Genomic DNA, 16,986 nt, shown 5'->3' with positions numbered 1-16,986 from the left:
ATGGGAACACAACAACAGTAAACATTCAACCTTCAGTGTGCTGAGCTTAAAATTATTATCTTTTGGCACTCTTACCCTTAAATACTGAAATACGTGGATATGCAAAGAGGTATATTTATTATGCCTAGTTCTAATCCTGGTGGCATTTTAGGGATCTACTCAGGTACCTAACTCCTGAGCAGACTTATGTCAGAATATTCTCTACAGGAGTTTAGATAGGTGGCATTTATCTCTAATATTGGTGGAAAACACACAATGTCCTCACAAGGAGAGTCTTTATATGAAAAGTCAAATGTTCCAGCTACTGTTAACTCATCTACGTGTGAAACCAATAATAGCATTAATACTGCCCTATCACAACCCTGTTAAGTTCTGCATAGATTGTCACCTTCCTGGAAAAACAAAAAATCAAAATGAGTTTAGCAGTGGAAGAATACTAAAAGCTGCAATATGCATTCTGAGGGAATCACCCTTTGATCAGGAGTACAAATTTCCTTTATGATTTCTTCACGATGAATACATATACTGAGTGAAGTATAGCACTAACCTGCTCTACTCCCCGTCTTCAACTCAGGTTGCTAAGCTTTGGAGATTCTCAGCTATGGTGAACTGTGGTTTAGATTTTTACTTTGTTCTGAAGTATAAGGAAATGACCCTGAGATTGCAGACTGTGAGATTTTCATGTACTTGTTTACAGAATAAAGACTAACACTGCAGTCTCTAGAGGTTAAAGGTAAATTCATTACTGAATTCATTCATTAACCCATTCATTCATTAACTCATTTGCTCAGCTCCTTAGGAACTGCAATGACAACACTGTCTCCTATTGCTGAATGGTAATATTTGCATCTCTAACCATAAATTGACACATGAAATTAATTTTGCAAAGAAAGTGGAAGCTTCATGGTGCAGCAAATGCAAAAAATAGCTTCCCAAATAGATCAACTAACTATGGAATATTAAGTTTTAGACTATGCATAGTGTTTCATTTTCAACAAAAAAAAAGCTTCTCTCTTACCTCTGCTAGATCAAAAAATGTGCCAAACTAGATTAACATAAATCAGTTTGCCCTGATCCTCTCTGGAGTTTGCACACTTACTTAAATAATGAAGAAATAGCTACTTAACCATTATTCAACACTAGACCAAACTCTATTTTAACACTTTTCTCCAGTACACTTCTGCTACTTGTTGAAAAAAGGATAAAATGAAGAAATTTTGGCTAGAGCATGTATCAATGCATCAGGCTACACCTGCTTTTTCAGCAAATACTCTTGATTCACTATGTATTGTATAGCTTATAGTGGCTGTGAAATTTCTTATTTGTACAGAGCCTCAGATTGGACCTATGGTGTGTACAGTAATTACCAAGTTTTATAGGCCTTATTACACTGTGTAATGACTTAACCTTGGAACACTGGACTCAGTGCTGGCATCCTCTGTCTTTGAAATGGCATGCTTCTTCAAGAATATATTATATTATTATTATTCTTCAATATAATTATTATTACCCACATTCAACTTGGGGGCCAAAGGGGAAGGTGGGAATGGGGTACTGGAGTGATCCTTTCAGAGCTAATTGCAAGCAAAACAATCTGATTCTTACCTGAAAGAAACTGAAAGCAAAATTAAAACGTTTCAACAACTGCAGGTAGACAAAGAGTAACTTTTTTTATACCTAAGCATCTGAAATGTCAAGTCTGCATCTTTTAATCCTACAAAGACTATCTCACAAAATCATAATGCTCCCCTACTTCCCAAATTTGAAGTTAATAAGTCTTAAATAGAATTGAAATTTATTTTAGAAGTATTTAATATCTACAAGGAATCAAAGAAAAGGCATAGGCATTCAGAAACATTCATGCTTGCCCTCTGTAGTGTGGAATTAATGGTACATTGCAGCAAACTAGGAAATTTTAGTAAGAACTTACATAATTTTAAACAGGGTAATTTACATCACTAGAAATCAATTATTAGCCTCTGCAATTACCATCAACCCATTTTATTTCATATCCCAACACAATCAACTTTAATTTTTAGGTTTTTTGTAGACACCCAGTTAGTTACCCAATCATATTTCAAATGGTAAAAACATTCATTTTGTGTGTAATCCACTATATTTCTTCCACAATCCCTGGAATAAAAACCTTATGCTGACATTTATGAAATGGCAGGAGGAAAAATGCTGTAACTGTGGGTATTACTTTAGGTAATAACAACACGGCTTTTAAATCCTCGCTTGCATAAAGGCTGACCTTTTCCATTGATATAAAAGTAATTTCTACTGAAACTTGGATCCATCCTTTAGTCATTATTGTTACCTCCATCTTTTCAAGTAATTTTTTCAGTGATGCCTTTATGTTCATATGTCTGAATTTGTTTGGCTTCATGCCCTAGGTCACAGAATATTTTAGGGAATTTAAAGGGAAAAATCACGGAAGAATAACACGTTTTAAATTTCATGTTTTAAATTTCTCTTTAAAGCTAATCTTTGATTTTCCCCATTGACAGTATGTTGAATTTATGATCTGACTCTGTTAAAATCCTGTCACCAGACTTTCAAATTAAATTCAAATTTTTAAATTTTTTTTTTAAACTGGGCATGGTAAAAACCTTGAGCCAAAACCATTTAGGTTTCTGTCTTCCTTAAGGTCTGCTTCCACTTGAAATCTGGGCTCTCTGCAGATGGTTACACCTCTGACAAGGCTGTCAATAAGCCAGTCTTGAGTGGCAAACAGCAGCACACACAACAAAAGAGATGTGAAGCAGCTCAGAGAAGAGCTCTGAGATCACTGAGTCCAACCTGTGACTGATTTCCACCTTGTCAACCGGGACCATGGCACTGAGTGCCATGTGCAGTCATTTCTTGAGCAACTTCAGCACCTCCCTGAACAGCCTGTTCCAATGCTTGACAACTCTCCCCAAGAAATTCTTCCTGATGTCCATCCTGGACCTCCACTGCCACAACTTGAGACAATTCCCCTTGTCCTGTCACTTGCTGCCTGGGAGAAGAGCCTGGCCCCCACCTGGCTATTCTCACCTTTCAGGGAGTTTCAGAGAGTGATAAGACCCCCCCTTGAGCCTCCTTTTCTCCAAGATAAACAAACCCAGACATTCCTCACAGGATTTACTCTCTATACCCTTCACTGGCTTGGTTGCTCTTCTCTGGACTTGAGCTCACAGAAAATACTAAGGCTCTAGGAACCAGCCACAAAAGTGCATAGAAGAGGCAATTTTCCTTGTACCCTACGGAGTCCCAGGTATAGCTGAGAGTAGGGAACTCAGCTTGCAAAGTTGCTGTTTGGATGAAAAACAGGTTTTGAGGTTAGTTCAAGATGGCCTTTCAAGACACAAATAGCAACAGAGCACAAATTCAAGAGAGCAAATCTGTTGCAGACAGTATGGATGAATAATTGAGGCATTTTGAAATCTTTAGATGTAAACATATATTTTAAAAATAAGTAGATCAAGTGAGTAATGGAATTCTGTTGGTTTGCAAATATGATTTTTCTGCTTTTTAAACTCAGCATTCTTAAAGAGATTCTTTCAGTGTTTCGTTACATTTAAACATTTGCATAAATACATACATTTAAACATAGCTATGTTCTATGTAGTATGTTGATTGGCACAAAAATTATTAAATTTTCAACTATACAGATCCATTATTCTTCACAGATAAGTGCTGCTGAGTAACAAATACAACAAGAATATTTTCAGTTCAACAGCTACCTCTGTGGTATTCTTAAACTTGTTCAGAAGCCTACAGTCTACCTCAGTCTCTATTCTGGACCGCAGTGTGAATGAACTCTGGATGTACAGATTGCACAAAATCATGCAGATTGAGGGTCGGTCACAGACATACAGATCTGAACACTCAGCACTAACCCCATGTATGGATATGTTGCTGCCCTTTGAGAAAGCTGTAAGTGCAGTCAGAATGATGTGTTACTCTATCCAGATAAGAGATAGACCCCAGCTTTGGAAGGTTAAATAAACATGGCAACATTTAGCCACTGCTCACAGCCCACTTCGTCTTTGATATGCAAAAGAAATCAAGGGGACAGTGCTTCCAGCAGAGATTTCTATAACATTCCAGAGGTGAGAAAGAACCATGGTTCTGCAAGTTGTTGATGCACCCAGCATTTCAAAATCTGCTCCATTATTTCAGTTTCCCATTCTTACTGATCAGCTCTTTAATAATATAAACAAATTTCATTCTTTGAAAAGTGAAACAGGTGCTTGAAAACACTGACGTATGCATAGATGCTATGGATATGAAAGGTAAAGATCACAGACTCTTTTTTAGGTCTCAAAACCTCTAGCTTGAGCAAGAGACTTTACTTTTTTAACCTGTGTATACCCAGAGGAGTTTCACAATAACGCGTATACAACAGTATAGACAAACAGAAAATCTCCAAGTCAACAAGTACACAGTAACAGCCACACTGCTGTACAAAGTATGACCCTTTATTCTCCAGGAATCTAAAGCCTTAGTAACAGGCTCTCAGCATCTGTTTTGCTATGGAATTAAATTCACTAGTATACACTTGAACATTGAATCAGTTTTATGTCACTGAATTAATGCATTTTTGCTACTCAGTGCATTAAATATACATAATCAATTCTTCACTAGAAACTAAAATTGATGGGAAGTAATTTTTTCTTTTCATACCATGACAGGGCAAATACTACAGATTATGGGGTAAATGCATCAAATAGAGAAGTAAACCACCAGCAGAATGCACTGGTGCACCAATAATATCAATAACTATGTTAAAAACCAGTGCAGAAATACAGACAGCAAACATTAAAATGAGATGCAATTCTCCACGTTGTCCACAAGTGAAATTGGTAAGAACCTTCATTGGTTCAAGACCTTCAAAATTAGAGTCTCAGTTTAGACATCTGCTGCTGCTGCTGCTGCGTAAGACCTGGTGTTATTTGTAGTCTCCACTGTGAAAGTCTGAGTTTTGGAGCACAAAACTCCACATAAGAGGAGGAAAAAAAATAGAGCAGACTATCAAGGTGGACATCAAGTCTTCCAGATACCATCCTAGAGTTTGAGAAGACAGAAGTGAGTATCAGAAAGCACGTGTATGTTCTGCTGATGAAGAGGGAGAATTAGAACTCAGCTCCAGGGTTTTACTCCCATCCCTTCCAGTAGCAGAGTCTCTGACATCTTGTTCATCTGCAAAATGGGTGGGCATCTCACTGAGATGTTTTTCTTTTAAACTACACTAATAGTTTCCAAGTTGATTTAAATTAATGTTTCCAAGATACTTTGATTGAAGGAATTATTCATGAGATGAATTATTATTAGTAGTGATTTTGTTGTAAGTAACTAAAAAAGAAAAAGTCCAAGTGGCAGAAATTTTAGCAAACATTTCAAGGAATCACAGAATGGATGAAGTTAGAAGACCTTTGGAGAATGTCCAGTCCCCTGCAATGCTCAAAGCAGGGTCAGCTGGAGCAGTTTGCTCAGCATCATGTCCAGTTGGGATTTGAGTATCTCCAAGGACAGAAATTCCACAACCTCTCTAGACAGACTTAATCCTATTTGACTGCCCTCACAATAGTTAAGTTTTTTCTTATTTTTAAGTGCATTTTCCTGTACTACTGTTCATGCTGTTTCTTGTCCTTTCTCTGGATGCCACTGGGAAAAGCCTGGCTTAATCTACTCCACTTCCCCATTCACCCATTGACGAAGTTCCCCTGAAAGTTGTTTTGCTGGTAGAACAATTCCATCTCTTTATTATCTTAGATATCTTTTTCTGCATTTACTGTGGTATGCCCATGTTTTTTCCTACTAGGGAGCTCCAGAGAGAACTCCAGGTGCTTTAGCCTGAGGCTGTCTAACCCTTTGGGACAGCCCTTGAAAAATAAAGCTGAAATATACAACTAATTCCATTGTGTGAGAAACAGAGAAAATGAAGCCAGCTCTGAGAAGAACTTTGTTTTAGAGCTCTGCAATGCTCATTTTCCACTGGTATATATATATAAGTACTGGCACAGAGGATCATAAAATTCTGGTTCTAATCCTGAATCTCCTATTTTATTTTATATGAACTTTTTCCATTAGTCAAAATCGGATTCCTTTTTTAGAGGAAATCTGCTCATAACAAAGGCATCAGCCAATGACTGAATTCCTTTACAAACCACTTTATTTTTGACTTTACAGCCAAACCATTAAATAAGTCATATAAATTCTCAACCTGGGAACAAACTGTCATTCTTCAGAAAGTTCATCTGTTTATGTTTGGCTAACTGCATGGAAAATAAAAGATTTGTCATTTCTTGGTATTTTTTTCTCTCTCTCCATTAGCATTCAGGTTGGTAACCCCTAATGAGAACTACTTACTTGGCATTTCTATTTGAAGGTCATTTTCACCGATTGCAGTGAAACTATATCCCAAAATGTCATAATCATAATAATTTTATAAAAATCCTAGATTGACAGCACACATCTTGTTGCTGGGGAACATGAGCCTTTGTCCTTTATAACATCTACAAAATATGCAGGTCTCTTTTTTCCTGCAGCTTAAGTTGCACAATTATGTTTGGTACTAAAACCCAGCAAAGTCCCCTGCTTTTATGATCAAAAAATGGTTATGACATCTGGGGGGAGCACCTGACTGTGGTGGGCTGGCCCTGACTGGTCCTGAATGGACACCTCATTAGTCAGGTGCCCACCAGAGCTGCTCTTCCACTCTGGCTGCCCAGCTGGTCAGGGGAGAGAAAACAAAGAAAGGCTCCTGGGTCAGATAAATCAGGAAGAGCTCACTCACCAATTACTGCCACAGGCGAAATAGATTCGGCTTAGGGAAATGAGTTTAATATATTACCAATCAATTCAGACTAAGGTAATGAGAAAAAAAAAGTAAAGCTTAAAGCACTTAACCCCAGCCCCTCCCTTCTACTCAGGCTCAGCTTCACTCTCAATTTCTCTACTTTTCCCCCACCACCAGGGTAGGCAAATGGGGAGTGGGGGTTGTGGAGTGTTCATCACACAGGAAGGACTCCTCACAGTGTTCCCCTTCTCCCATAGGAGACAGTCCTCCACAAACTTCTCCTACTCAACATTACTCTTTTCCATGGGCTGCAGTTCTTCATGAACTGCTTCAGCACCAGTCCCCTCCACAGGGTGCAGTCCCTCAGGAACAGGCTGCTCCACTGTGGGGCCCTGCTTGGGTTAAAATTCCTGCCAGCAAACCTGCTCCAGTGTGGGCTGCTCTCTCCATGGGCTACAGGTCCTGCCAGGAGCCTGCTCCAGCACGGGCTTCTCATGGGATCACAGCCTCCTTCAGGCATCCCCCTGCTCTGGTGTGGGCTCCTCCAGGGCTGCAGGTGGATCTCTGCTCCCCCCTGGACCTCCAGGGACTGCTGGGCACAGCTGCCATGGGCTGCACCTCAGGCTGCAGGGGAACCTGTGCTTTGGTACCTGGAGCAGCTCCTGCCCCTCCTCCTTCACTGACCTTGTCTGCAGAGCTGCTTCTCTCACACATTCTCATTCCTCTCTCCCTTCTGTGGGTAGGCAGCAGTTTTCATCCCAGAAGTGCTGCCACTGGTGGGCTCAGCCTTGGCCAGTGGTGAGTCCATCTTGGATCTGTCCAGCATTTGTTCTGTTGGATGTGGGAGACGCTTCTGGCAGCTTCTCACAGAAGCCTCCCCTGTCATCTCCTGCTACGAAGCCCTTCGCACACAAAACCAATAAGGACATTGTGAATTGAGGAAATGGGCTCTCTGCCAGCTCTACCATGGCAGCACAGAGGAAGAAAATACTCATCCTGGTTGTTGTAATGATTAATGTACCATCCTTCTTCTCAAGCCAGGAGATGAGGTTTGAATCACAGACAGCTGGTATGAAACAAAATTGTTTTCAAATAATTCCATTCTACGCAGTGGTATTAACCTTTGTTGATGGTGTCAGGGTATGATGAGTGGCTTGGGACATTGCTTATCCCTTACACCCTCAGCTGCACTGAATACTTGGCCACTGATAACACTTTGTGCCCTTGAATACAGTAAGTCTGTAATTTTGTGAGAACAAAAGCTCTCTTAGTAACAGTTTTGCAATACTGACTCAACAGAAGTTAAGTTCTGAAACGTGTCAATAACACATGATTAAAGCTGAGACCAGCCTGGAAGAAAAAACATGTTTTTCCATGCAGTGGAACTAAAAAAGCCTGATTTTCTAAGAAGTTATTTCACCTTGCCACTTTAACACTAGCTTCCTTCTTCCTGATGTCTTTTATTAACTTTTTTCTGGTAAGTCTGTAACAGTGTTTCTGTTCACTCTGACAATGCAGTCCTTTTTTTATGGGTTGCCACCTGAGCAAAGAGGGCATAGGCTTTTAAAAGAACATGTAGCCTACCAGTTACTGTCTCACTTGGGTAAGAATGGACTTGTTTGGTCATTTGCCAACAAACCAGGAGGTGTAAGTTAAATTATCATATCGTTCTAGGAAAATCAGTCCCAAATATCTTATGGTGTGTAATAAGCTGGGCTAGAATTGTTTTCTAGTCCTCTTTTTTCCATTCTGGCTGAGAATGCAAGAGTTAAAGTGACAGCAAAAAATATAACCACGACAGACTAACTATAGGTTCATCTTTAAGGTACTTGGATGGGAAGGAATGAGGGTTGCTTGATCCTTGCTCAAATTTTCTCTTTATTTTAGTAGCAGCTTAATGTAAAATACGTGAAGAGATCTGAAGTAAGGAAACACAATATTTCAGAATAGTAATGCACGAGAATCTTCAAGATAGCCTGGGTCTGAATGCAGATGTGGAAAATTACCTGCTGCTTAATTGTCAGGATGGTTGAGTCTGCTACAGAAGTTAAGGAAGAACATGACAAACAAAGTGGTTTGTGTGACTGATTAGGAATTATCTTTGAGCCTTGTCTAGCTTGCTCTGCTGGTGACAAATTCACAAAGAAATGTCAAAGGGACAGGCCAGTAGTTTTGTTTGGATAAAAGTCAGAAGGGAAGGTCTGGAGTTGTAGATGACAGACAACTACAGAGATGACAGATGGAATTGTCTATTCAGATAAATGCAGAATAAGATGTGAAGGGAGAATGAAGGAAGATCAAGAAAAGACCCCTGCAGAGAAAGGAGAGGACATGCTGTAGTAGATTTGTGGAAGACAAAGGTAAAAGGAAAACTGTCCTTTGTTGTGTGTGTCTGTGCATGTGAGCATACAGAAGGGAGAGGAGGCTAAGAGAAGAAAGATTGTGGTAGGGGAAAAAGGACTAAATTACTTACCACTGCAATTTTTTTAGATCAAAATCAAATACTTGGCAATTAGCTGATATTTCACAAGTTGTATATTAAACACTGAAAGTTTGCATATAAAGACTTGAGATGTTGCCAGTTGAAATTAGCCACCTATTTCTGTTTGTCAAATTAGACTAGCAGAAGTATGTATTTGTTTAACTTTATTTTCAAAATAAATGTCCTAAAAACATGTTCTGAAAATGTTCTTGAAGAGCAATCAATACTGTTTGTCTGAACACAGGTAAGAAAGCCAAAAAAGCTAGGTGACCTTAACTTTAGACTTACAACAGCTGTTTTGTGTGGAATGTGGAAAACCAAGTGCATGTTTGTTTAGAGCTCCATAAAACCCTGTGAACATTTGCAGTTTAAATGTTTGAGTAAACAAACCTGCAAGGTTAAGAAGGGTGACATCCATATATTCTCCTGCATGTGTTGAATTACACTAAGTTAGATATGACAGGTAAATCTTATTGCCAAGACTGAAAAGATCAGCTAAACACGTGCTACTTCTTACTGAGAGCCCTGCTAATGAAGGATTAAAAAAGCAGAGGTAACTGTGTGGGACATGCACAGAGGAATAATTTAATTCAGGAAATGCTGAACGCAGAAAAAGACTGCGTCAGTATGGAAGTGGATTGTAAAAAAATGCACTAAAAATTGAAAACAAAAGCAGCAGAAAGACCCAGCAGTGTGACCCAAATTTCATGGGACCTATTAAGGTTTATCAGAACAGCACAAACCCACAGAACTAAAGAATAATTCATACTGGAGGATCTCTTATTCATCCTCTGCTGAAAGCACGCACCCATGAGACCAGAACCTGTTGCTCTGGGTTTATCTACTCACAGCATAAAAATCTCAAAGGATGGGTACAGCACAAAGACTCTGAGGCAGCATGTTCCACTGCCTGACTGTCCTTAGGGTGAACAAGCAGTACCTGATGCAAGTGAGAACCTCTCTTGTTTCAGTATCACCTGGTGTCTGTTGTCCTCCTACCATGTGGAGCCTTCCCTCATCCTCCCAGTGACTTTCCTGCAGGTACTGGACTATTGCCATCAAAATGGAGGCCTGTATTTTTCCTTTCTGTTTATAGTTCTACCATCCCATTGTCACTGTCTGGCTGTAATCCGAACTCTTTACTTTCTTGGAGCACTCTTCTGAATTTTAGGCTGTCTTTCTGATGCAGTAATTGTGTATTAATTCTACGATGTTTGTTGCCCTTTTTCCATTTTGGAAGTAAATGAAAAGTGTGAAATGAAAAGGACAGCTCCTTCAGTCATATTTGGCTAAGTGTGAACAATCTAGGAAAACAAGAAAAAAACACTTGACCTACATGAAAAATGGTATACCAGCACCAACCTAATATGAATATTGTGAATATATGAATATTTCTATAAAAGGAAACAAAATTGAAGTAAAAATTATATAAATATCATGAAAATATCATATTATATAAATATCATTAAAATTAATTCTAATGAGCTACTGCTGTTTCTTCAAAACAGTCTTCACTTGAAGAGATAATTTTGTTTAATTTTTCTAGAATAAGTTTTATTAAATGAAAAAAATTTCATCAGCTTCTGAATTGTCAGAAGAATTGTAGAATTGTCAGCTAGGACAGCAAACAGATCTAAAACCCCACCAAAATACTAAAAACAGTTCTTTCTGTGTGAGACAATTACCAAATCATATATTAACACTAAATTATTTGCCTTGTTATACTGTGTATTTCAACTTCCCTCTATTCATATTGTCTGTGTACAGATGCAGTTAGAAATCTACTTTGTTGCAAATAAAGCAGCTGGTCTCAGTAGGGCAGATAAAACAGAGGGGTTCAGCAAAGACTGTGAGCCAGCTTGTGGGCTTTCACACACTCAGGACAAATGGCTGATAATGAAACAGCCTTTAAATCAGGGATTTTACTACAGGCTCAGGAAAGGACTACACATTTTGACTGGTGTAATATCAGCCTTTCCCAGCCAGTTTGGGATGAATGTTCCAAATCTGTGCAAGAGCAAGCAGCTAAAAAAACCCCAAGAACCCACTGCTAAGATATTCAGCAAAACCTTTTCATATTTTGTGTGCAGAAGAAATAGTTCAAGAATATTTTGTGCTTGGGGAAAGAGTAATTCTGAAACTGGCATGCTAGAAAGAGCTTGGCCTAATGCAGCTGCCTGTCATTACAGATAAAAAAGGTAAGCATAGGTAGCAATGCATTTTCCTCTGTCATTTTCATTAGAGCTGCATGTTCCCAGCTCTAGTGTGTTCCTGTTAATGTCTCTGTCTCCTGTTAGAGGAGGTGCCACATGGCCTCCTGGCCTGTCAGAAAAAGTCTGTTTGCCTGTTCAATAACATCACTGACAACAGCTGTCCAGGTTTACAGCTATTGAAATGAATGCAGCTATATCAATAACAAATTATCACTTCATTGTTCTTAGCCCCTAAGGCTGGAGATGTCTCCCCAAGGCCCTGGGAGCACATCCGCAATTCTCTTCACCGTGGTGAGAGGCTGACGTTACTTCCTCAAGGATGGATACAATTAAGGTTGATGTGTAGAGAAAAAACATCACCTTGCCCTTACTCAGCAACAGAAAATAAGGTAAGGTTTTGAAATTCTCATATGCTTTCCCACCTTTTTGTTTTTTTGTTTTTTGTTTTTGGTAATGCAAGGCATAAGACTTGCAAGTTCCACTGATGTTGTTTTTGTGCTTGTATGGGGAGTGCAATGCCCTCTCACACAACATGAATATATAAGCACCTAGGGAATACTTGGGAAAACTAAACAAGTGCCACTCTGACTCAGAATGTATTTTAGATCATGGGAAATGTAACATCTTTATTTTAAATAAAACCATGCTGTTTACATGCAATAACTCTGGAAAAAGGCTTACAAAATTTCTAGTTCTGGACAGCGGAGGTCCAGTAGGACCTTTAGTGATTAAACTGATTTGAAGATAAAAATATTAATCTCTCTATGTTTATGTATAAACAACTGAAATGAAAACCTGAAAGAAAATTCTTAAGAGTGTCTCCTTCACCACAATAAATAGACCAGTAAGATCTCTTGGGATTCCTTTCTTGAAGTATCTACCTTCTCTATTTCTGAATGTCAGTAACTATGTATTTATTCTTTCTATTCCCTGGTTGCTTTTTCCTATGCAATATTTTCTGAAAAGGCACTTATTGCATCAGCTGGCCTAATCTTTCAGATGCTTCCTCTTATTCAGATAAATAAGGAACCTTTTATACAAAAAAGTGGGGAAATTGTACACCTCTTTTAGTAAACAGCTGATTTCAAATCCATGGAGGTAATTCCAATAACAAAATAAAAAAAGTCAATACAGCTTACAATTTTTCCTGCCAAATTTCACAAAAGCTTCACAACTTCTCTCATCAACTATATAGAAATTAACATAATTTCCATATTCAATGATGGCACAGTGAGTGAAATACATTGAATATAGCTGAAAATAACACTTGGAAGGTTACTTCACTATCACAGCTTTATGACTATATGCATTTTTAAAAATTTGAATACTGTTTTATTTTTTCCAGTTTAAAAAAAAAGAAAGATGAAGTAAAAACATAATCTTCCCTTTAAAAACCATTTTTACCACCTTTTGCAGTCTGTTTTTAGGATGATGTACAGTTAGGTTTTTCAGGATTAGAGTGAACTCATGCAAACTGTTTTTGTACAGCATACTATTCTTAAATGAGCTGCTAACAAAAACAATTTGTGTAACACTGCATTTTTACAGTTTATTTTTCAAACTTCAGGTTGAGATGCATTCCTATAGCTAACACCTTACAAGCTGAGAAGGATCAAGTAGAAAATCACAAACTAAGAAGGAGTTTGGAAGAACTTCTAGAAGAAAGGGGTATTGATGAAAGTATTCTTGGAAGCCAGCAACGATGACACTGAGTGTTTCACAAAAACCTCTACAAAAGAAATAAACCTGAGTATCACAAAACTCAGATTACAAGTGTAAGCCTTCACTGCCTTTCTCAGCAAGATGAAGTATTAACTTGTCCCTTAAATGCTTTCTTTGCTGTGGAAAGAAGTGAAAGACAAAGTTTATGTTGACCTAAATGTATTTGATGGAAAGAACAGCAAGACCAGATCTTGACACCGGATAGCACAAGAGTGGAGCCACAGGTTGGGGATGGGGTTTGTGAGTAAATGCAGAGGGCTGAATAGATCCCAAGGGTGAGGACAAGGTGCTTAAACGCTCTTCAAAGAAATAAAGGGCATGAGTGCACTGGCTGCCAGAGAAAAGGGAGAAACAGGAAAAGAAGCTCAGTTTAAGCAGATGCTATGCAGGAGCTGTTTCCATTAGCTGGATTTTTCTGTAATGAAAAGGAGTCTTTATATTTTGAACCATTACTGTGTGCATAAAGTACAAAATTTCAGGTGTAATTTTTGCAACTAGAGAGGAGTCATTGCTGAATTTGAACCTTCAACAGCTTTATGATTTACTGTAACCCTGTGCCCTAGACAAATGTAAGCACTATTTGCTTAGACCATAAGCTGACTACTGACCCCATACAGAGTTCTGTTAATGATTTACGCATTCAGGAAAGGAAGCCCTCAGATATATGTATATCAGCACTATAAAGCAAATTTGCAATAAATTCTGCGGCCATGAGGTAATAAAGTATTTTCTTTCACTCTGTGACTGTACAGAAGCACCAAAATGCTGCTCAGTCACAAAATATTAGTCTGCCTGGTCTCACCAATCTGAGCTGCTTTATAGGAAAGCAAGCAGCCCTGCTCCATCACAAGATGGTAATAATAATAACAAAGAGATAAGAATGAGAAAAAAACCAACAGTCTTGGTTATCCCAATGCCCTATTGGCTAAAACAGACCATGTTCACAAGCACAATCCTGTAAGCAAAACAGCAGATCAAATTAAGGAAGCTATGGGGGAAAACAGCAAGGAAAGACATGTAGAAGGGAATAAAAGAGTATACTTGAAACTAGGAACTAAGGTTGATTGTAGCCTAAAATCATGACATGAAAAAGTAGATCTCAGCAGCAGAGAATTCTTGGTGTAGATGCAAACTTCAGTCCTTTGTACAACAGAAAAGATGACGGCTGCCTAAAGCACAGAGCTTTAAAATATTCTGTCTAAATAAAGACAAATATCTAAATATAAAGAATAAATATCTAAATATAAAGAAATATTCTGCCTAAAAAATTACATATGGAGGTAATAATTGCTGTGGTTTTTAAATTTTCAAAAGATTTGCTTTAGAATTTATGCAACCAATGTGGGATTAGGTCACAAATGCATTGATCCATTCAGCTTAATCTATTTTTTCTCTAAAAATCATTATTCTGAATATTATGCAGAGGAATACTGTCTCTATGCAGGAGCTCTTTCAGCTCTACATCTAGCTGTTTACCAACAACATATCAGCCTCCAGCAGCATGAAACTACAAAAAATACCTGTGAACAAACAAACCTGATATTTCATAGCATATTTCATTTTTATTACCACAACGTGAAATTTCAAGCATTCTTTTTTCCTGTAGAGAGCCAGCATAAAGAAGATTTGAACAAAAAAACCTTCCTAAAATCCTTGGAAATACCAAGATCCTGTTAACCATGGTTTTATTTAAATAGGACTATAAGTAAGGGATGAACAAGGACTCACCCAATATGTGTGTATTGATACATGTGATTGATACATATACATGTGATATGTATGATTCTAGACATTCCAGGTCATAATTAAAAAAGTATCCTCTTCTATTCTGCTTGAATATGCTGATACTCTAATTATTGAGGCTACCAGGAAAAATATGGATCTTATATAAAAAACTTAAGATTGCTGTGATGCAAGATCAGGATATCTGATCTTAGATGAAGATATATTTATCTCTATACATACAAAGAGAGATAGATAACTCAGCTTCAATTTAAGTAACAACTACTTCTTGTAACAACTACTTCATTGCATATAATGATGAAACAAAGAGCTTTTGCTGCCTTGTAAAGCATATCTTAAACAGTCTTGAAGAGGAAGAGATATTAATTTGCTTTGTTTCCACTTGTCCAAAAATTTTGTCGACTTTAGATCCCAAATACTGATTTTATTCCACTGTGTTACCGGTTGTACATGTGGGAGGAAAAGCTGCAGCAAAGGCAGGGAGCAGAGGCTCAGCAGGTGGGTACAGGAAAAGATGAAGTCCCTCCTGCAGCTCCTGCTGTTAATGCTGTTCAGAGAGAAGAGACCTCCAGCTTGTGAGGCAGCTGGGGCTGCCAAAGAAAGCTCAAGGACACTGGTACATGATGGGGAGATTTGTGCCCTATTATTGTTACCCTTTTACATACAGGATTTGATGATGCTGGAGGTCTTTTCCAGCTACAGGGATTCTGTGATACAGGTTCCAGTGCTTGATCTGCTGATCTCAAGGGCATGATAAGAAATTGCTTTGGATCAGGAGCACTCCTAAATAATGAACATATTTTGTAACTGGGAAAAGAGGAGCTATACTGTTGGTGTGAACTAGCCTTGTTCTCAGCATGCTAAATAGAGCCAGTCTTTCTAGACATTCCAGGTCATTATTTAAAAAGTCATTCTCTTCTATTCTGCTTGATTATACTGATACCTGATAATGAGACTACCAGGAAAAATATGGATCTACACTATTTATAATTAATAATGGTGTAATGCAAGATCAGTATATCTGATCTTAGATGAAGGGGAAGTTTTAACCTTGATAAGGCTTTGCTTAAGTACACACCTTTAAAGTGTCTCAAAGTTTGTATAAATATATATATATATATTTTTTTTCAGAGAGAGAGAAACAGCAATTTATTAATAGTACATTTAAACAGTGAATAACATTTATTTCCTGGTTCTGTATTAAAATCAGAAATTCTCCTTCTTATCCACTCTCTTTACAATTAAGCTAGATATGACAACCCCATGTGACAAAAGAAGCACTGGATTTGAGATACTCTTACACAAGAAGAGTGGGTGCACCAGCTGGAGCCCAGACACGCTCTACAATGACACTGCAAGAAGCCCAAGTAGCCTGTAAGGCTGGGTAGACAACCTGCAGAAGTGTCTGCAGCAGCTATTGCTGCCAAAATCAGAGTTACTGACAATTAAAAAATGGCAGCCCTAAATAGAATAGGAAATAAATTACCAGGAACATATACAGTGAACACATATTCAATTTCTTCAGAAACTCTATTAATTACAGATTTACTTCTTCTATTACATTGCCAGAATCCACTCTTAATGCTGAACACCAAATTCAGTGCTAAAATTTTCCATGAATCCTGTAAAAGATCTCCAGCTTTGAATCATAAAATAAAATTAATTCCAAAACAAAAGACATTGGTGCCTTCATTTTTCCCCTGTATAGTGCAAAGCCTTGATTTATTTGTGGTTTAGACACTACTGCATTGCAGAAAAAAAAGTAATATGCATCCTTCTTTTGTAAATTACTGCACTTTCTCTAATTATTATCTTATCTCTAACCATGGACAGTAATGAAAATATGGCAAGCAGTCATCTAAGTTAAATATTGAGTTATTTTACCTTCTATATCAACCCTACAGATACAGCAATTTCTTCTGCTCTGCACTGTCTGTTGTCTTGGTTTGAAAAGACAGGTGTCTGCTAAGGAAGGCAGAAACCTACCTTGAAATGGAAAAATGTATCCCCTCAGAAATAATTATAATCTTGAAATCAGG

General features: G+C 38.0%; 1 protein-coding gene and 1 long non-coding RNA gene across 16 annotated transcripts in view; one reads left to right on the top strand and one right to left on the bottom strand.

Moving 5' to 3' along the window:
* The window catches only part of PRLR (prolactin receptor), a 152,458-nt gene that overhangs the window by 30,202 nt on the left and 105,270 nt on the right, over positions 1-16,986 (bottom strand). Inside the window, exon 1 of one of the 15 annotated variants that reach the window (XM_086867684.1) lies at positions 7,472-7,994. The exons of 13 other annotated variants lie outside the window; for them this stretch is intronic. The gene's annotated coding sequence lies outside the window, so the exon portion shown is untranslated. Of the gene's footprint in view, positions 1-547; positions 589-7,471; positions 7,995-16,986 lie in introns of those variants that run through there. One more of the 15 variants, XM_023944200.2, reaches the window with a different exon arrangement.
* Positions 11,711-16,623, top strand: LOC147648557 (uncharacterized). The gene is made up of 2 exons (XR_015280311.1): positions 11,711-11,871; positions 13,050-16,623. It is a non-coding gene; the product is annotated as an uncharacterized LOC147648557 (long non-coding RNA).

The sequence above is a fragment of the Cyanistes caeruleus genome, chromosome Z (genome assembly GCF_971803275.1).
Source record: "Cyanistes caeruleus chromosome Z, bCyaCae1.hap1.1, whole genome shotgun sequence".
Lineage (NCBI taxonomy): Eukaryota > Metazoa > Chordata > Aves > Passeriformes > Paridae > Cyanistes > Cyanistes caeruleus.
The sequence above is the reverse complement of the archived record's forward strand: the minus strand, read 5'-3'. Positions and strand labels throughout refer to the sequence as shown.